The 20,533-nt window shown below is 46.5% G+C and overlaps 1 protein-coding gene across 2 annotated transcripts in view; it reads left to right on the top strand.

Annotated features, from left to right (window-relative positions):
- Nucleotides 1–3,947: 3,947 nt before the first annotated feature.
- Nucleotides 3,948–20,533, top strand: part of TRAF3 (TNF receptor associated factor 3) — a 115,851-nt gene continuing 99,265 nt past the window's right edge. For both annotated transcript variants that reach the window (XM_025442493.3, XM_049113505.1), the window contains exon 1: nucleotides 3,948–4,134. The gene's annotated coding sequence lies outside the window, so the exon portion shown is untranslated. The remainder of the gene's footprint in view (nucleotides 4,135–20,533) is intronic.

A 20,533-nucleotide genomic window follows, 5' to 3' on the forward strand; every position in this document is an offset into this window, starting at 1 on the left:
ACCCAGGTGCCCCTGCTGTGTAGTTCTTTTTTTTTTTTCTTTTTTTAAGATTTATTTATTTATTTATGATAGAGACACAGGAGGAGGGAGAAGTAGGCTCCATGCCGGGAGCCCAACGTGGGACTCAATCCCGGGTCTCCAGGATCGTGTCCTGAGCCAAAGGCAGGCGCTAAACCGCTGCGCCACCCAGGGATCCCCTGCTGTGTAGTTCTTAATGCAAATCCTCTTCCTTGTCTCCCACGAGGTCTGCAGAAAAATACCCCCTTTTGCTTGGTGTGACTTCATCCCATGCTCAGATTCTCCAGAAGGACGGAGAAAATGTGCCAGAGATAGTGCGTGTGCACACACACATGTGCAAGTCACAGAATGGGTCTTCCCAAAGTGCCTTCGTGTCCCTGAGCAGCCCACAGAAATGAGAGAAAATTAAAGCTTTATGTGGCCAGTTCTCCAAATCTCCCACCTTCCCTGCTCCTATTACTTCCACAAGAATTCTGGCTAGGTTTGTAGACCTCAGCCACCCTGTCCCTCCCCAGGCCCCATTTCCCTTGTGTTTGCTTCCTGCTGTCCCTGACCAGAGAGGGGCACAGGCAGCCTGCATCTTCTCTGGGGCACCTCTGCCCTTAGCCACGGTCCACTTGAAGGGAAGAGGGGCTGGTAGCATCAGCCCCCTAGCTCGGCCACTGCGATGCACGCTGACCGTGGAGCAGGAGGAGGCAGGGGGCTTTCCATACTGACCACCCCAAACCTGGGGCATGCCCCCATCCACCATCCTTGGCCTTTTTTTCAGTGGAAGGCAGTTTCAAACTTCAGGTTACAAACCAACAGTGAATGGAGAGGGTAGCAACAGTATTTAAAAAATAGAAATGTGGGGTGCCTGGGAAGCTCAGTCGGTGAAGCGTCTGCCTTTGGCTCAGGTCATAATTTCAGGGTCCTGGAATTGAACCCCATGTCACATTTCCTGCTCAGCAGAGTCTGCTTCTCCCTCTCCTGCTCCTCCTGCTTATGCTTGCTTTTTCTACCCTGTCTCTCTGTAAAATAAATAAAATCTTTAAAAAAAATAGAATGGGATAGAAAATAGAGCATGTCACATGTCTGAGGTTAAGTGTTGTCATATATGTGTGTGTGTATGCACACATACATGATACACGACTGGGCTGTGCTGTAAAATTCAAAGTTTGGAAGCCACTTGTGTGGACAGTATAACTGTTTTTATTTTGCTGTGTGTTCTGGTCCCTCCTGAGGTGACATTTAATATGTTCAGTGGGAGAAGCTGCCAGGGTACTGCAGCCCAAGTTAGACCTCCATGGGGTGGTGGGGGCAAATCTTTGCATGGGTGCCACTTGAGGGCCTGATCATCATATTCAGGGAGAGGCCTCATGAGACCCTGTTCACGGGCCTAAAGTCCCCTAACACTATACCATGGATTCTTTTTCCCCTTCTCTGTAAAACAAACTCCATTGGCTTCTGAGCCGTGGCTCTAATATCTGTGTGCACTTCTCCCAGAAATAGAGCAAACAGAACATGTAATGCTACATAAATCCCTGTGAGAAATTTCTTTGTCCAGAAATGGTGTCAGCTTGTTGTTCCACGTTGCCATAGGGAACAGAGAGGGCTGCCTCTGAGACGCGGAGGAGAGCTGTGATTGGCCCTCCTTGCCACCCATCACTGCTGCCCCGCCGGCTGGAACTGCAGGGGACAGAGGACCCGCCCCCCTAGAGCGGTTGCACTGTTTGGGGCAAAAATTATTTGTGTGGTCCTCCTGTCGTCCCTAAAAGCAGGGGATGCAGAACTACTCAGACAGTTGGAGAAGATAAAGGAAAGGTGGAAGGGGACGAGGACAAGGAGCAGGTCTCACCAGCAGAGGGCTCCACCCTTGGCCGTACCTGAATCTATTCATTCTCCAGGTGGCTCCATAGGGCTTCGGTAGAGAGTAAAAGGAGTTCCCAGAAAACCCCTCTGATGATGGATCTCTGAAACTTCTACCTCCTTCCTTATTTTAAAAGAACAAAAATAGCCCAGTCTGGAGAATTTTTGGCAGTCCTATTTTGGCAAAGTCTTAAAAAGAGCCCTTGTCATACATAGAGCGTGGGGCCCAAGTTAGACCTCCATGGGGCGGTGGGGGCAAGGTCTCTGCATGGGTGCCACTTGAGGGCCTGATCATCATATTCAGGGAGAGGCCTCATGAGACCCTATTCACGGGCCTAAAATTCCCCTAACAGGTGCGTGAGCACCTGGCCCACGGTGTCCCAGGACGGTGGTCGGGGCGGATCTGGGGACCTGGGAGGAGGTGGGCCCACAAGCAGGGGCCCTGCAGTCTGGGGCACGGGAAGCAGCCAGGGCCTGACCCTTTCGGGCCGGGGTCACTGCAACGTCTAACAGGCAGGAAAGGACACCCAGGGCTCTGGAGGGGAACCCAGCACGAGGACAGGGGAGCCCACCCCGGGGACCTCGGCTCAGCACAGAGCCCAGGGGTCTGTGTGCAAGGGCTGGCCTCCGCAGGCCTGTCACCTTGACAGAGTTGGTCGGGGTGGGGAACCGCAGCCATGTCGGGTCCTCTGGTCTGAACTCAAGGTGCTGTGCCCTTCCGTGGCCCCAGCGGAGGCGCCACTGCAACCCGAATGGGGGTACCAGGCCCCTCTGTGCTGGGGCTGCAGAATACACCTGTCGGGCCGCGGGGACCGTCCAGGGCTCCGGAACGCTCCGCGGGGAGGCTGCCGGAGATGCTGGACTTCCTGCCTCGACTCTCATGAGTCATGGGGGGAATATAAGGAGGAAGACTGGCCGGCGCTGGTCACACTGGTGTCAGCTCTGTCGGGGATCTTCGTGAGCCCCCACGGGAGGAGAGGCACGGAGAGCCCCTTCCGTTGCCTCCGTGTTGACTCGTAAACATGCTAGAGTTGGCCTCCCAGGGAGAGGCCCGGCCAGGCGGGGTGCGTGCGACCTAAGAGGGCCAGGGCGACCCCGGGGACCCCGGGGCGGGGGCCGGCTCTGGAGCCCCCCCCCGCGCCCCGTCCCGCACAGGCCTGGGTGCACGGCGTCGAGGCTGCGCGGGCCCTGGACCCCGCGGCCCGGGCGCCCGCGCCAGGTGCGAGCGTGGGGCCCTGGTAGCACCCTGGCCACCCAGTCCCCAGTCCCGGGCGCAGCTTCCTGGGTGTGGGAGGAGCCCCGGGAGGAAGGAGAGGAAACTCCAGGCAAACAACTGCGCCGACATCCCGCTCTCCATACCGGGGCGCAGAGGCCCAGATGGCTTGAGTCACCTTCAGCCCCACCCACCTGCGCGTGTGTGAGCGCGCGTGTGCTGCGGCGGGTGTGAGTGTGTGTGTGGTGCGAGGGCTTGAGGGTGTCTGTGCCCGGGGGCGTGTGAGCGTGAGTGTGAGGGGCAAGTGCGCGGGTGCAAGCGAGCGTGTGTCCAGGGTGCCGCCTGCGGGAGTGAGCGTGGCTGCGCGGGTGAACCGGGTGACGCCATCGCTCCCGGCCGCCGCCGAACCTGCACCTTTGGGGCCCACACGCGGCTGCGTGGCTTTTTTTTTTTTTTTTTAACCCGGAAAGGGGGAGGAGGACGGAGGACGGCGGGGGCGCGCGGGCCGCGCAGAGCGAGGGGGCGGGCGGCGGGCGCGGGGGCCGGCGGGGGCCGGCGGGGGCCGGCCGGGCTCGCGCCGCCGCGCCGTTGCTAAGGCCGGCGGGCGGGCGCGGGGCGGGCTGGGCCTTAGCAACGGGCCGCGTGCGCGTGTGCGCGCGTGCGCGTGCGCGCGGGGAGGGGAGGGGGCAGCGCGGGGGCGCGCGTGCGCGTGGGGCCGGCCGCGCTCGCCGGGTCCTGCGCTCCCACGCGCGCGCGCGGGCGGCGGGGGCGGGGCGGGCGCGCGCCGGGGCGCGCTCCGGCGGCCGGCGGGGATTTCCAGCGCGCGAGAGGAAGTGCTGCGAGAGGGTGCGTGAGGGCGCGAGGGGGCGCGGCGCGGCCGCCGCGTGCGCGAGCCGGGGTTGCAGCCCAGCAGGGACTTTCCAGCCGGCGGCGGCGGCGGCCGCCGGCCCTTCCCCGCCCCCCGACATGGGGCTGCCCGGGGAGCAGGACGCTGCGGACCGCGGCGGAGGACGCGCCCGGAGCCCCTGAGCCGGCCGAGCGGGGCGGACCGCGGGGTAAGGGGCTGAGGTGTTGGGCGGCGGGCGGCGGGCGGCGGGCGGGCGGGCGGCTGCATCCCCGGCGGCTCCTTCCCGCGCCCGCGGCGGCGGCGGCGGCGGCGGGCCCGGGGCCGGAGCCGGGCCGGGGCGGAGCAGGCCCGGCGCCCGGCGGCGAGTGCCCGGTGCGGCGCCGCCTCGCCCCCGCCCCCGCCCGGGCCCGCCCGCCCCCCGAGCGCCTCAACTTCGGAAAACTTTGTCCTCCAGGCCGGGCCCGGGGCCGGCGGGCCGGGGTGCCCGCAGCTTTTCAGGAAACGGGGTGCCGAGGCCTCTGGAAAGCGCGAGCCCCGCGGGGTGGGGAGAGCCGGCGTCCGCCGCGGGGCCGTGTGTGTTCGGCGGCGGGAGGGGCGCCAGGCTCGGGGGCTGCGTCCGCCGACCTCCCCACTCCCCCCCCCGGGCTGGCGGCCGGTGGGGTTTTTTTTTTTTTTTTTTTTTTGAGCCATTATTTAAAAGTTTATACTGAGTCATTCCTCTGCAGATGAGCCTCTGACTGATTCATAATCGGGGAGCTGCAGCGGCCTCGAAGGCAGGCGGGTACTGGGCTCCAGTTTGGGGCAAAACGCACACATTCCAGCTTTGATTAATAGCAAAGGTCAGGCTGGGCTCCCAGAGGTGCAGAAAATGAAAACGATCCCTGCCACGGTATTTAAGATTTCATCTCGAGGCGCCAGGCTCTCTCTCGCTTCACGTACACGCTTTGCCACGTTTTCACCCTGTCACCCCACTTGGGGACAGCGATTTAATATCGGGACCTGTGGAGAGGATTCTGTGTGGAACATTCCTTACCCTTAATCTGAAAACATAGCAACAAAATGGAAATGGATGAACGGCCGGCCGTGGACGTGCTTTGAAATTTAAGAACCCTTCAGATAATGGGCCGTTGAAGGAAGCAGTTTTATTTCACGTTTTTCCTATTAAGCTCTGAATCAGCTTTCAGACGGAGATAAGGCGTGTGTGTGTGTGTGTGAGTGTGTGCATTTATTTTTGTGGAGTCATAAAGGCTGTATCGAGGAGCGTTACCTACTGCTTCTTAATTTACATTCACAGCATACAACTGAGGAGGAGCCATAATTTTTTTTTGGGGGGGGGGTAGCATTTGCCGTCAGTACACACTAGTGAAGCTTTTGGAAACGTATTCTGTAACCTTCTGTAGATCTATAAAACCCTCATTTAAGGAAACGACCAGGCGGACCGTCAGTTGGTGCTAAAATCTTCGCGTGTCTTTCCCATCTTTGAAAATGGCCTGTTAAAAAGACTGCATCATGTGTAAGGATGTCTGGCAAAATAGTGCACAAGCCGTTCGATTTTCAACTGAAAGGGGGAAATTTGCTTTTTTACCCTGTTGTGACTGTATGGGTATGTATTTAGCATTAGTCTAAAGATGAAAAAATTCTTCGGCCCAGCAAAATGAGCTTTATCGGTATGGAAACTGGAAAATATGTAAGATTGGAAATCCTTGTGAGTAGATAGATGCTCGTGACAGACACCCTGACAGACCCGGGATTCCAGCATCACTAGTTAAAATCCATCCCTATCACGCATGAGGTTTAAGATGTTAAGGTGTCTCACCCAGACGCCATCAGTTCCAGCTGTCACAATGCAGAAGCCAGGAAAGCAGAGAGCACTGGCAGGGAGAATTTCAGCATTTTTTTTTTTTTTTTAAGGACATTCATGTGAATTTTTCTGCAAGGGGAAAGAAGACCAGTTATTTTCCTTGGATTCTATTCATACATTTTGGAATTAATAAGATGGCCTCACTTACTGAGAAGGGTGTAAAGACATTCCACTGGAAACAGGCAGTAGCAGTGGTCAGTGGTTTCTGTTAATTCCCTCAAAATATTTCTACCCTTCTTCATGCCTTCAAGAAAGTCCTTCATTTAAGCGAAACATCTGAGCTGCCTCTTGCTGTCTTCCGCTGTTTGGGATTTTTGATTCTGTAAACACCCTGGCTAGAATCCCTTTATTTTTTCACTGTGCAAAGCGGAGAAAGGCCTTTCTGGGGTATTGTCGGGATAGATATGCTAATGAACTGAGGATGGGAATGATTTATCACTCCCTTAAAGTCCTTCTCTGTGATGTTAAAGCTGTACTTGAAGAAAGATAAAACTGTCACTGTGGTGTTGCAAGTCTGGGCTGGCTCAAGCAAACAAAGGAAATTGCGTGAAATTTGCCCATCTCTATTTTCTCATCCTCATATAGCAGGACTCTCCAAACAGCAAGTGATCTGAACTATCAAGTATTATGCAATAGCTGAGTTTCCTTGCCGTGGTCAAGGAAATAATAATTTAAGAATTATTAACTTGATAGAGGATACGTCTTATGACCAAGGCCCTCTGTGCTGATTCCATAGAGTTAGGACCCCTTGTGTGCTTTTCTACAAGCGTTTGTAAGGGAAGAAATATTATTTGGGGGTGGGTGGGAGAGGGGAGAGTCATAATATTGACTTCGCATATGGACAGAAGCTGGGAAGAGAGTTACTGAGTGAGAAAGAAGGAAGTGAAGCCTGTGGATCTGGAAGATGACCAGAGAGAGGCAGTGGAGGCCTAATTGTGGAGGAGATGCTGAGGCTTGTTCTGAGCAGAAGGCATGCGGCCAGAGGGAAAGGCCAGATGCCTGTGCGCAGGAGGGCAGTAGAGAGAGGTGAGTTGGGGTAGGTGCCCTCATAGCAAGAGGCTTTGGGTCCAGGGGAGCCAGAGGTCACAGAAGAAAATGTAATTTTGAGCAGAAAGGAAAAATGTAAGGAAACTGTGTGCTCGTGTAGTATCAGTCATTCATAACTGACTAAAAAATACAAAACGACATTCTCATTTTAAGGAGCCTTTACCGACTGTCTGCATTCTGCACAACAGTCTTCTAGACAAGTGGGGGTGGGGAACTGACCCCGCTGTGAAGGAAAGGTAAGGTTTTTATCATCAAGCAGTAAAATTTTTTTGGCTGAAATTTTTTGTCTCCATGTGTAGACCCTGGGCTGAGGCTGGCAGGTAGTAAGATGTCCTAAACGTAGGTAACTGTCGGTTTCTCACAACTCCCAACGATCAGGTGGGAATCTCTTGCTGAATTCTGTATTCCTCGATAAGTGGATCATTAACTGGAAGTTGGAAATCTTTTTCTCATCTAACTTAATGTTCAATTAATGTGCCTTGAGTTTCCATAATGTTTTTGTTACAGAGCTAGGATGAGTGAGATACAGTTCCTGCCTTGAAAGGCATGGTCTGCAGAAGTTTGCCCCTGTGCACCAGGAAGGGAGATGCCTGAAACCACAGGTATTGGACCAAGACAGCCCCAGGACTGAAGCTTGTGGCAGGAAGGGTGAGGAAAAGTGGAAATTTACCACCCTGCCCTCAGGGGACTGGCACTCAACTGGAGAGGGAAGACCCACCAGGACGAAACTAAGTAGTCATAAAATGTAGGCTAAAGTCAATTAGTGGATTGTGTGGAAGACTGGAAGTATGGGGAGGAATTCAGGAAAAGGGGAAGCTTTGGCTGGCTGGGGGTAGTCAGGGAAGGCATCTGGGCGGCCATTGGGATTCTTGCAGGACCCTTAGAATGGCAGGAAGAGGATTTCTCTCCACCCTCCCTATGTTTTGGTAAGATGAGATCTGACAATTTGTCACTTCTTGCCAGTAGACACAGTGCTGGCGATACTGCTGGTCAGTGGATTTCCAGTTATGATGTTTCCTGTGCTGTCCTCTGTCTAGCTCTTACCTGGAGCTCAAGTGGGTCAGGTGATTTGCTGCTGCCAAGGGGAGCCTGCACTGGGGAGCAGCACACCGCTGTCCTGACTGTTTCGCATTCTTGGTAGAAAGTCTTCAAAAGTGGTGGGGAGGAGAGAGGTGTAAATGTTAATAAAAAGCATCTGTTCCTCAGGAACCTACCCCTCCCCCCAACTTACTGCCCTGTCATCTGTGCTGAAATGACCTAAATCTCTTTAATTCTCAAGAAATTAAAAAAAAAAAAAATCCGGTCCTGTAATTTCATTCCATGATTCATGTTTTTCTGGGGCTTGTTCCATGTTGATTTTAACTATGTAGTGTTTTTTTTTTTTGTTTTTTTTTAATGGAGGTGATTGGGTAACTTTTTATGAGAACATGCCACCAAGAAAGGTATCAGGCCCACTGTTCTGATATTCTGATTTCCTTTCCAATTTAAACACTGACTCTATGGCAAAACGCAAAAGCACATTTATTGGAAACTTGGTTCCTTTAAGTGGAAAGAAAAGTCAAATCGATTAGCCAAGTAGGATAATGAAATTTTTAGGACCATCATACTATCAGAGTGCTAAAACATGATTCTCCAGGGGTCGTGATAATTATAAGGAAGATTTTCAGAGCCTGGCTTTGTACTCTGGAAGGTTAATGCCCAGTAGGAAGCCTGCATACAGGAGGTAATGAGGGACCCATTAGGCCTCTCCTGTACAGAACTACAAATTTGGGAGAGGGGGAGACATGCCAGATGCCACACAGTAATTCTTTGTGGTTTGGCTGATAATGTCTGCAGTTGAGTGTGCCTTGTAGCTGCCTCTCTTGACTGTGCACCCCTGTGCCCACCCCCCTCTTCTGTCATGCTTAGCTTTCAAAGAGGCTTGTATCGGAGCCTGGGTGGCTCAGTTGGTTGAGCATCTGCCTTTGGCTTAGGTCATGATCCCAGGGTCCTGGGATGTAGTAGCCCTACATCAGGTTCCCTGCTCAGCGCAGAATCTGCTTCCCCTTCTGCTCCCCTCCCTGCTTGTGTTCTCTCTGTCTTTTCCTCAAATAGATAATAAAATCTATTTTTAAAGATTTTATCATTTATTCATGAGAGAGAGAGAGAGAGGCAGAGACACAGAGACAACAGGCAGAGGGAGAAGCAAGCTCCATGCAGGGAGCCTGATGTGGGACTCGATCCCAGGTCTCCAGGATCACACTCTGGGCTGAAGGCGGCGCTAAACCGCTGAGCCACCCAGGCTGCCCAAATAAATAAAATCTTTAAAAAAAAAAAAAAAAAAAAAGGCTCCTATGATGGGAGACTTCATTTAACATTGTAACTTCCCTGGGTGTTTTTAATGACTTCGAAGGGAAGAACAGAGAAACTAGTTCGTGTGTTTCCTGCTCAGTAATGCCCTGAAGTCACAACTTTATTTTAGAAATTAAATTCTATTCTTTTTGGATTAATATAGCCTGATGTTCAAGACGCTATTATAGGATAAATTAAGTGTTCTGGTTTCAGATAGCTTTTCTGTGTGAGAAAGGGCATGGCATCGCTTTAGTGTAGTATGTCTCAAGCCCTTAATAGGAGTCTAGGCCCATTAAGTTTTAACTTTAATTAAAAAAATTTTTTTTCTTTTAAAGATTTTTATCTATTTATTCATGAGAGACACAAACACAGAGAGAGAGAGAGAGAGAGGCAGAGGGAGCAGCAGGCTCCATGCAGGGAGCCTGACGCGGGACTTGATCCCAGGTCTCCAGGGTGATCACGCCCTGGGCTGAAGGCGGCACTAAACCGCTGAGCCACCCGGACTGCCCTTTAATTTTTTTTTAAGATTTATTTATTTATTTATTTATTTATTTTTAAGATTTATTTTTTAAGTAATCTGTACACCTAGCATGGGGCTTGAACTCTTGACCCTGAGATCAAGAGTTGTATGTTCCCTGATTGAGCTGGCCGGGCACGCCGTTATCTTAAATTTTAATACAAATTTTACATTGTACTCAGTAATATATCCTATTTTAAAAAAATATAAACACACTTTGTCTCCCAAATTTTTGAGTACAGTTAATTCTCCAAAAGATGCATTTTGTTTGTCTTTGGCTTCCCTAGGATCCCTGAGGGCTCCCCTGGCATCCTACCATGTGTCCCTGGAGCTGTCCATTCCTCAGCTTGAGAAAGGGAAGCAGTGAATGCCAGTCCTGCCCTCTGTACTTTTGCAGGCTGTTGGTTGTCTCTGAATAAGTTTCCCCATCTGTAAAATGGGGCATCACATGCTTGTTATGAGTGAAGTGGACAATAAAGCATTCTACCAATGTTATTTTTAATTTTTTTTTATTTTTAGAGGGAGTGGGTGGGAGAGGCAGAGGGGAAGAGAGAGAGAGAGAGAGAATCTTCAGCAGGCTCCACATCCAACACAGAGTTTATGCACGAGTCAGATCTCACAACCCTGAGATCATGACCTGAGCTAAAACCAAGAGTCAGATGCTTAACTGACTGAGCCACCCAGGTGCCCCTGATGTTAATTTTCATAATAGTAACTACTAATACAATAACTAATCAAGATGTAGTAGAATAAGAATGTTAAGATCTTAAAATATGGGGACGCCTGGGTGGCTTGGTGGTTGTGCGTCTGTCTTCAGCTCAGGGCATGATCCCGGAGACCTGGGATCGAGTCCCATATCGGGCTCCCTGCATGGAGCCTGCTTCTCCCTCTGCCTATGTCTCTGCCTCTCTCTCTCTCTCTGCGTCTCTCATGAATAAATAAATAAAATCTTAAAAAAAAAGATCTTAAAATATGAACATGATATGTCCTTGCTTGTGGTAGGGACCATGGAGACTTTCTAGTTGAATTCCTTCTTTTTATATGGGAAGCTTGGAGGGTTTAGGTTAGTAACTGTCCCAAGTCAGGTAAGGGCAAAGCATGGACTGTTCACCCAGACTCCAGTTTTTTCTTTACATTCTTCACGTCAATATTTGCCCCAGGGAAGCTTGCTTGGCCTCTATTCCAACTTGGAATAAGTGAGAATTATTTAATCACACATTTTTTGAGAGCTTACTTGGGCGCTATGCTAGATGTCAAAGCTAAGTAGTCAGGTAAGATGCTGTCTGATGGCTCTCCTCAAGGAGCTTCTGTAAGGTGGTGAGCCAGAAGAGCTTGTGGGTTATGGCACAGTGTGATAGGTTCCATGAGGCTAGAACAGAGGTGCCGAGGGAGCGTGGGGGGTATCATGTAATTTGAACTGGGGGGTTAGGAAGTGTTTTCCAGGGAGGACAATATGAGCAAGCGGGAGAGCACTGGCTGGGAGGATTATTGCATTATTAGGCGGCCCATGTGTTTGAAGCTATTCCTCAAGCCTGGGTTTCAGGGAGAGGGCTCGGGAACAGGGAACTGGCTGCCTTTGGGTGCTGCCTGTTTGCCGGCCTAACTTTTGAAGTAAGAATTACTCCCGTTTTACAGATGAGGAAAACGAAGAGCAATAGGACCATTGGACTCTAGAGTTTGTGTTTTCATTACTGTGCCATGTGGTCCAGTTTAAGCTAAATTACAATCCAGTTTTGGATTTTATTCACATTCTAGACTTTTTAGTTTTGCTTTCAGATTCTGGTGTTTTAGTTTTGCTGCTATAAAATGCTTTTTAAAAGAAATCATATATTTTTCCAGTGTATGTTTTTCATGCATCCTTTCCTTTCCCCTAACATCTGCTTTGCCTATATTGACTTCTTTTTCTGTTATTCCTTCCATTCCTTCTTTCTGTTTTGAGTTATTTTCTTATAGCAGCAACACTGCTTTCAATATCCTTTAACAAATTCAGTTAAGACGTTCTTTACCCTTGTGGTTCAGATGTTGCTTACATCTTGCTGAGTAGCAGTCCCAAACCTGATTTCCTAATGTGTTTTCTTTCCCCTTTCCCTCTCTTAATTTACATTTAAACTGGTAGCCTAGTAATAATGATAGTACTTAGTATGCCTTTATAGAGTTTTACAAACATTACTTGTTAGTGGTAAACAAGTCCCTGAGGCCTGGTCAGTCTGTAGAGAGCATAATGGTTGCAGCCAGTACAGTCAGATTTTTACCCATTCATCTGGAATGTAATTATAACTACAGATTACTTATGGGAGTAAAAGTTAAAGGCAAGGAAGCCTTCTCCAGAATTAGCAAGGAAATGATGTTGATTATTTTGGAGATTTTATGTGGCTTTTCTGTTAGAACTGCTGTAAAGTTTTGAACACAGAACCAAGAAGGGTTAGTGATGGGTGGATTGAGGCGAGGAGGCTTGTTTCATAGTCTTCTAGGGCTCTAGTGTTGAGATGAGAAGCTTCTCAAGGACAGGGTCACTTCATCATATTTTCAATCTGTCCTGAGATGCGCTCAGTAAAAATGAGACAAATTTATGTATGGAAGGAGTATGGGTTTGAAATCAGATATGATTTGAATTCTGGCCCTTCTTTTAGCTAACTACAGTGGTAAGTTACTTAGCTGTTCTGAACCACAGTTTTCTTTTTTTTTTTTTAATTTTTTTTAAAAAATTTATTTATGATAGAGAGACAGAGAGAGAGAGAGAGAGAGGCAGAGACATAGGCAGAGGGAGAAGCAGGCTCCATGCACCGGGAGCCCGACGTGGGATTCGATCCCGGGTCTCCAGGATCGTGCCCTGGGCCAAAGGCAGGTGCCAAACCGCTGTGCCACCCAGGGATCCCTGAACCACAGTTTTCTTATTGATGAAAAGGTAGTTGTGAGGAATAAAAGTGAGAATATGAGTGAATGTGAGAACCTAGCATATTATAAGTGGTAATTCTCTCTCTCTTTCCTGAGTGACTTTCTAAAGGGAAAACATGCCTTGTTAGCAAGGTGAATGACAGACTCTTTTGGGAGTATGGCTTGGGCCTGAAAACTATCTTGCAACGTAGATGTGGAAGCAGCATATTATTGGACTATGAAGAAGTTATTTGTAATAAAAAGTAAAATGATTTTTACAAAAGGAATTTTTGCATGTGATTATTTTTGATAAATTAACATTCATTCATTCATTCATTCGAGACACAGAGAGAGAGAGAGGCAGAGACACAGGCAGAGGGAGAAGCAGGCTCCATGCCGGGAGCCCAACACGGGACTCGATCCTGGGTCTCCAGGATCATGCCCTGGGCTGAAGGCGGCGCTAAACTGCTGAGCCACCCGGGGCTGCCCGATAAATTAAAATTTATATTTTAGTTTTAGTGCATTATTTTCTTTTATTGTTTAGCAGAGTAACATTCTTCATTCTAGTCTCTGTTCAAATGTCACTTCTTCTAGAAGGTCTTCCCTAAACACCCTAATTAAAATAGTCCATGCTGTTACTCTCTAGTCTCTTACCTTGCTTTTTATAATTGTAGCAGAAAACTTTTGTTCATCATCTTAACCCATGTACTAGGGGAGTGTGTGGTAGATATTCAAGTATTTGTATGGATGAATCAATATACTTTAGTCAAATCACGTTTTCTTTTATTGAGGCAAAATTCATATAACATGTAATTAACCGTTTTAAGTGTGCAGTTTAGTAGTATTTAGCATATCACGGTGTTGTGCAGCTACCAGCTCTTTCTAGTCTCAAAAATTTTTCATCATCCCATAAGAAAAACCCTTATACCCATTGAGTAATCATTCCCCATTCTCCCTTCCTCCCAACCCCTGGTAACCTCTAATCTGCTGTCTCTATGGATTTGCCTATTCTGGACATTTCATATAAAAGGTATCATATAACATGTGACCTTTTATGTCTAGCATCTTTCACTTAGTGTAATGTTTTTGAGGTACATCTAAATTGTAGCATGTGTAAGTATTTTGTTCCTTCTTATGGCCGAATAATATTCCACTCTGTGTGTATACCACAAATTATCCATTCATCCACTGATAAACGTTTGGATTGTTTTCCCCTTTTGGCTATAATGAATAATGTGTACAAGTGTTTTCATTTCACTTGGGTGACATATGTAGGAAATGGAATTGCTGGGTCATATGGTAATTCAGTTTAACTTATTCCCACAGGCAATGTACCAGGTTCCAATTCTGTATATCTTTGCCAACATTTATTGATGTATGTATGCATGTATGTATATATAGATAAGCTATTCTAGTCGATGTAAAGTGGCATTTTCATTATAATTTTGTATTTCCTTAATGACTGGTGGTATTGGACATCTTTTAATTGTATGTCTTTTTTGGAATGATGTCCATTCAAACCCTCTGCCCATGTTTTAGTTGGGTTGTTTATTGTTTTTTGTTGTTGTGGAGTTGTAAGAGTTCTTTATATAGTTTGAATATTAAACCCAGATTAAGTATGTGGGTAACAAATATTTTGTTCCATTCTATTTTTTTCACATGCTTAATAATGTCCTTAAGTCCTTAAATTAAAAGTTCTTAATTTTGACAGAGTCCAATTTATCTATTGTTTTTGTTGCTTGTGTTTTTGGTATCATATCTGAGAATCAATTACCACATCTGAGATCATGAAGATTTATCCCTATATTTTATAGTTTTAGCTCTTACATTTAGATCTTTGATCCATTTTGAGTTAATTTTTGTATATGGAGTGAGCTAGGAGTTCCACTTTATTCTTTTGTATGTGGTTATTCTTTCCCCATTAGATGGACTTGGCACCCTTGTTGGAAATCAGTTGGTCATAGATGTTTGAATTTATTTTTGGACTCTCAATTCTGTTTTCTTGGTCTATATGTCTGTCTTTTGCCAATGGTACACTGTTTTAATTACTGCAGCTTTGTAGAAAGTTTTGAGGTAATAAGAGAAGTACAAGTCAACTTTTCTTTTTTTAAAGATTTTATTTACTTATTTATGAGAGACACACACAGAGAGAGGCAGAGACACAGGTAGAGGGAGAAGCAGGATCCCTGCAAGGAGCCTGATGTGGGGCTCGATCCAGATTCGGGGATTATACCCTGAGTGGAAGGCAGATGCCTTAACTGATGAGCCACCCAGGAGCCCCAACTTTTCTTCTTCTATGTTGCTTTGGCTATGTGGGACCTCTTGCAGCTTCATATTAATTTGAGGATCAGTTTTTCTCTTTCTGCAAAAAAAGGCCATGGGAATTTTGATCAGGATTGCATTGAATCTGCTCTGGGGAGTTGCCATTGTAACAATACTAATTCTTGGGATCCATGACCCTGAGGTGTCTTCCGTTTATTTACATCTTTAATTTCTTTTAGCAAGATTTAAAAAAAATTGTTTCTTTATTTCTTTATTTATTTGACAGAGAGAGAGAGAGAGGATGAATGAGAATGAGAACACAAGCAGGGAGAGCAGCAGAGGGAGAGGGAGAAGCAGGCTCCCTGCTGAGCCAGGAGCCCCATGTGGGGCTTGATTCCAGGCAGGTACTTAACCAACTGAGCCACCCAGGCGCTTCCTCTTTTAGCAAGACTTTGTAGTATCAGTGTATGAATCTTTCACCTCCTTGGTTAAATTTATTCCTAGATATTTTGTTCTCTTGGATGTTTTTTACACGGAATTGTTTCCTTAATTTTCTTTCAGATTATTCAGTGCTAGTGTATAAAAACACAACTGATTTTTGTGTGGCGATCATACCCAGACTTTGGTGAATTTGGTTATTACTGCTAGTAGTTTTCTGGGGGTTTTATTGGATTTTTCTATATATAGAATCATGTCATATGCAAATAGAGATAGTTTATCTCTCTTTCCAGTTTGGATGCCTTTTTACCCCCCTTTTTCTTGCTTAATTGCTCTGGCTACCACTTCTATTGTGTTGAATAGCAATGGTGAAAGCAGATATTCCTATCTTGTTCCTGGTCTTAGGGGAAAGTTTGCAATCTTTCACCATTGATTATGAAGTTAGATGTGGTTTTGTTTTGTTTTGTTTTTTTAGTAAATGCCCTTTATCATATTAAGGAAGTTCCCTTCAATTCCTGGTTGGCTGAGTGTTTTATCATGAAAGGATGTTGAGTTTTGTCAGATGCTTTCTGTGTATCTATTGATATGATTATGTGGTTCACTCCCCCATTCAGTCAGTGTGGCATATTACATTAATTGATTTTCATATGTTCAACCACCTTTGCTTTCCTGGGATAAATCTCACTTTGTCAGGGTGTATCATCCTCTTAATGTCTTCTTGAACTTGATTTGCTATTATTTTGTTGAGATTTTTACATCTATGTTTATAAGGGATATGTATTTTTAGTTTTGTTGTGGTATCTTTGTTTGGCTTTTGTATCAGGGTATCAGTTGCATTTTAATTGGACATCCTGTTTCCTCAGAATTTTGAGACCTGGCCAGTCCTCAGTAGTAAGTAGAAAATTCTAGGAGAGTTTTGAAGCAGACAGGATGATGATGATCATACCACGTATCTCCCTACTTCTTAACACAAGGCTGCCCCTCATGGCCTGTCACTGGGAAGATCCTGCCTGACACTTCCACCATAACTCTGTGTCTACCAGTGGAGAATGGAGGAGGGGACACCATTCCTGATGCCAGGACAGGATGGAGATGTGCTTGTCATTTTCTGAAAAAGCCACAGATTGTTCCAGATAATGGTTGCTGAGTAACAAACTGTCTTAAATATCAGTGACCTAAAATAGCAATAACCTATTATTAAATCCCCTGCTTCTGTGAGTTGATCAGGTGGTGTTCAGCTGGGTGATTCTTCTGCTCTGTGTGCCATTAACCGAGGTCACTCACTGGTATTCATCTGGCATCTGCTCTAGAGGTCCGATGTGTCTACCTTCCCATGCTTGGATAGTTGGAAGGCCTGGCTTAGTGGTTCTTCCCTTTCCATATAGTGTCAGGGCCTCTGCAGATGGCCTCTCTGCCGGAGTGGTTGGACTTCCTACATGGCAGCCTAGGACTCCTACAGTGAGTATTTTAGGAGGAGAAGCAGAGGCTGACAGATTGGTGTAGCATTATTCCTGCTATGTTCTATTGGTTGAAGAGCCTGCAAGGTACTCCCAGTTTTAGGGAGAGGGGACACATTGCCTATCTCTTGTTGAAAGGAGTGCCAAGGTGTTTCTGGCCATCCTTAAGCCACTGTACAGTGGTTTGATTTCAGTGCTCTCAGCAGTGTGTGTTGTGTATGCTTTGTAAGACAGGCTTTTGTGGGCTAAAATGGAAACTCCAGCTGTTGTGTGTTACTTGATTTTTGTGAGACAAAGCATTGTGTTCTTTTTTTTTTTTTTTTAAGATTTTATTTATTTGAAAGAGAGCACGGAGGGAATGGGAGAGGGAGAAGCAGACTCCCCACTGAGCAGGGAGCCTGAAGTGGGGCTCTATCCCAGGACCCTGAGATCAGGACCCAAGATGAAGCGGACACTTAAACTGACTGAGCCACCCACGTGCCCCTGCATTCTGTGTTCTGAACCAAGAATTCATGAATAAAGTTTTTGAATACACTCATTCATAAAATGGTAATAAAATGTATGTTTTATTTACTTAATCAGCAGGCATCTTTGATCATCTGTTTGTCGGGAGTTTTTCAAGTACAACTTCAGGTCTATAAATTTTCTCTTCCTATTAGTTTATTTATTTTTAATTTTTAATTTTTAAATTTTAAATAGTCTCCATGTCCAGCAGGGAGCCCAACATGGGGCTTGATCCCAAGACCCTGAGATCAAGACTTGAGCTGAAATCAAGATTTGGACAGATGCAAAAAAAAAAAAAAAGATTTGGACAGATGCTTAACTGAGCCACCCAGGCACCCCTCATTTTATTTTATTTTATTTATTTTATTTTATTTTATTTTATTTTATTTTATTTTATTTTATTTTATTTTATTTTTATTTTTTTAATTTTTTAAAGATTATTTATTTATTATTTTTTATTTATGAGGCAGAGGGAGAAGCAGGCTCCATGCAGGGAGCCCGACTTGGGACTCGATCCTGGGACTCCAGGATCATGCCCTGGGCCAAAGGCAGATAGATGCTCAACCGCTGAGCCATCAGGCATCCCTATTTTTTTCATTTTTAAAAAAGATTTTATGTATTTATTCATGAGAGAAACAGAGAGAGAGGCAGAGGGAGAAACAGGCTCCTCGCAGGAAGCCCAGCACGGGACTCGATCCCTGGACCGGGATCACGCCCTGAGCCGAAGGCAGATGCTCAACTGCCGAGCCACCCAGGCATCCCTATTAGTTCATTTTAAAAATTATTTGAAAATTCACTTTCATTTTTTTAAAAAAAGATTTTATTTATTCATGAGAGACAGAGAGAGGCAGAGACACAGAGCGAGAAGCAGGCTCCCCACAAGGAGCCTGATGTGGGACTCGATCCTGGATCCTGGGATCACACCCTGAGTCAAAGACAGGCGCTCAAGTGCTCAACTACTGAGCCACCCAGGCATCCTGAAAATTCACTTTCATTTTGAAGAGTATTGTGGAATTGAAGCTTATGTTTCTCTCTGTTCTTAAAAAAAAGCTTCATTGAGAAAAAAACTAGTAAGCCTACATATCCTAAATTTCCTGTGTTCACCCCAGATCATTCTAGTAAATCCCCTAGAGACTTATTAGAATTAAGTTATGGCTGTTTATGTAGAAAAGTGTGGGATAATTTGACAGCCTGTGAAGAGGTGTGTACGCATTAGTTGTAACATGGAAATCGTATTTTCTGTAAACCCTGCTTTCTCAGCTTCTCTCAGCTGATTGTTGCAACACCATTTGAGCAAGCAAATGTGATGAGGTCATAGAGGAGTGAGAGAGTAGATTTAAATAACAGAACAAGAAATATGCATCTGCATGGGGACTGAGGAGGGTGGAGAGGGGAAGAGCTGTGCCTATCCCCATCTCCTGTGCACCTTTTGGTTGCATCTGCACAGAGAGCCCCATCTAATACAGTGCTGCCATTCCAGCATCCCTGGCCCAGTCCTCTGTTTGCCAACCATCCTGTGCCTTTGTTCCCAAATACCTGTCACTCCTGGGCATCTGACCTCCTGTCCAAAGTAGGCATGAATGAAGAGAATCTACTTTAATTGGCTGATATACCAGAGCAACTGACTAGAGTATGAAATTTCAGGGAGTCCTGGGAGTTTCTGAATCGTCTTCTGTCATGCCTCAGGTCGAGAGCCTGTGGTTTAGATGGTCTGAGGACTTTTACAGCAGTGAAGTTTCATGCACACACATGCCCATTTTTCATTCTGTCCTGTTTATGAATTCCTTAAGTGTGCTGACCTTTGGCATATCATCAAGGAGAAAACAGTTGCTCTCTGCAGGTCTTTGGGGATGCTTCTTTTGATACCACTTGCCTTTTTCATTCATCCTTACCTTCAGTATTCTCCACACCATGATGTTGTGACTGTGGCCTGGAGGTGACCAGCATAGGGGCTGAAGATGGGTAATGAAACTGGAGGGCTGCGGAGGGTGGTAACCTAGCCAGGGAGGGTGGGGGCGGAGGACAGTGGCATGTCACACAGTTCACAATGTCACCTGTCTCCTCTCGGTTCTGGTGCAGGTGAACCAGGGTGTTTCCTTATATTAGGATGAATTTTAAGATAGTTCCTCGTTTCATTCTGTCTTAAGGTTCTTGGGAACTGCATCAGATTTTAGTCACTTATGCTTGGAGTGGAATATATAAGGTATAGTTAACCTGAAACTGGTCTGTGAGGCATCTTCATCGAGATCCCAATTCTGCATATGATAAAGGGTTCTTAAAGCTTTGATATTCTGTTCTTCTGAATATAACACTAAAAAAGGTACATGTTTCTAAATTACGTGGAATGGTGGAAAGCGTGGAAGAGTATTTGTTGGTGCTGGAGAGGTTGAGTAAAGAAGCTGATGGCCTCCCTGCAGTGGAGGGACAAGATTTAAGTAGGAGTCAGGGTCCTCTCCAGTCTTTGACCCTGAGCAAGTTGTTTTACCTCTGAAAATCCTGTCTGCTTTTATGGTAGATGGGGATGATGGTGTCATAGTTGTTGTGAAAATAAAATAATAAGCTTTAAAAGATTTACCAGAAAAATGAAACATTGTAGTTAAGGTTAAAGGAACTTGCATTTTTCAGCCTGGAAATGAGAGGATAGAGGATATGTCCACCAAACACTATTTTAGCATGTATTTATCTACTGTGTGCCTGGCTAAGTTTAGGTGGTCAGTATATTTCTGTGTGTTTCTGTTAAGTATATAAGGAAAAACAGCATTTAAATAAACACTGACCAAATTTAGTTTAATGCCCCAACCTTTATACAGGCTTCATGGATGCCAGTAATGCGAGGTGTGTATACATATGGAATACTTAGTGAGACACTCTGTGTTCTCAAGAAATTCATACTACTTACTCCAATCCAGAACATTATGAAAGAGGCACGTATTAACCAGCACAGGCTATCCTAACAAAGTACCAGAGCCTGGGGGGGCTTAAACAACAGGAATTTATTCCTCATAGTTCTGGAGACTCAAGGTCCAAGATTGAGGTGCCGGCCAGGTCGGTTTCCAGCGAGGGCTCTCTTCTGGCTTGCACATGGCCTCCTTTTGACCATGTCCTCACATGATGGCAAGGGAGGGACAGGAAGCAAGCTCTCCTCTGTCTTTTTTTTTTTTTTTTTAAGATTTTCTTTATTTATTCATGAGAGACACAGAGAGAGGCAGAGATAGAGGCAGAGGGAGAAGGAGGCTCCATGCAGGGAGCCCGACGTGGGACTCGATCCCAGGACCCCAGGATCACGCCCTGAGGCCGAAGGCGGCGCTAAACCGCT

Source organism: Canis lupus, chromosome 8, assembly GCF_003254725.2.
Source record: "Canis lupus dingo isolate Sandy chromosome 8, ASM325472v2, whole genome shotgun sequence".
NCBI classification, from domain to species: Eukaryota; Metazoa; Chordata; class Mammalia; order Carnivora; family Canidae; genus Canis; species Canis lupus.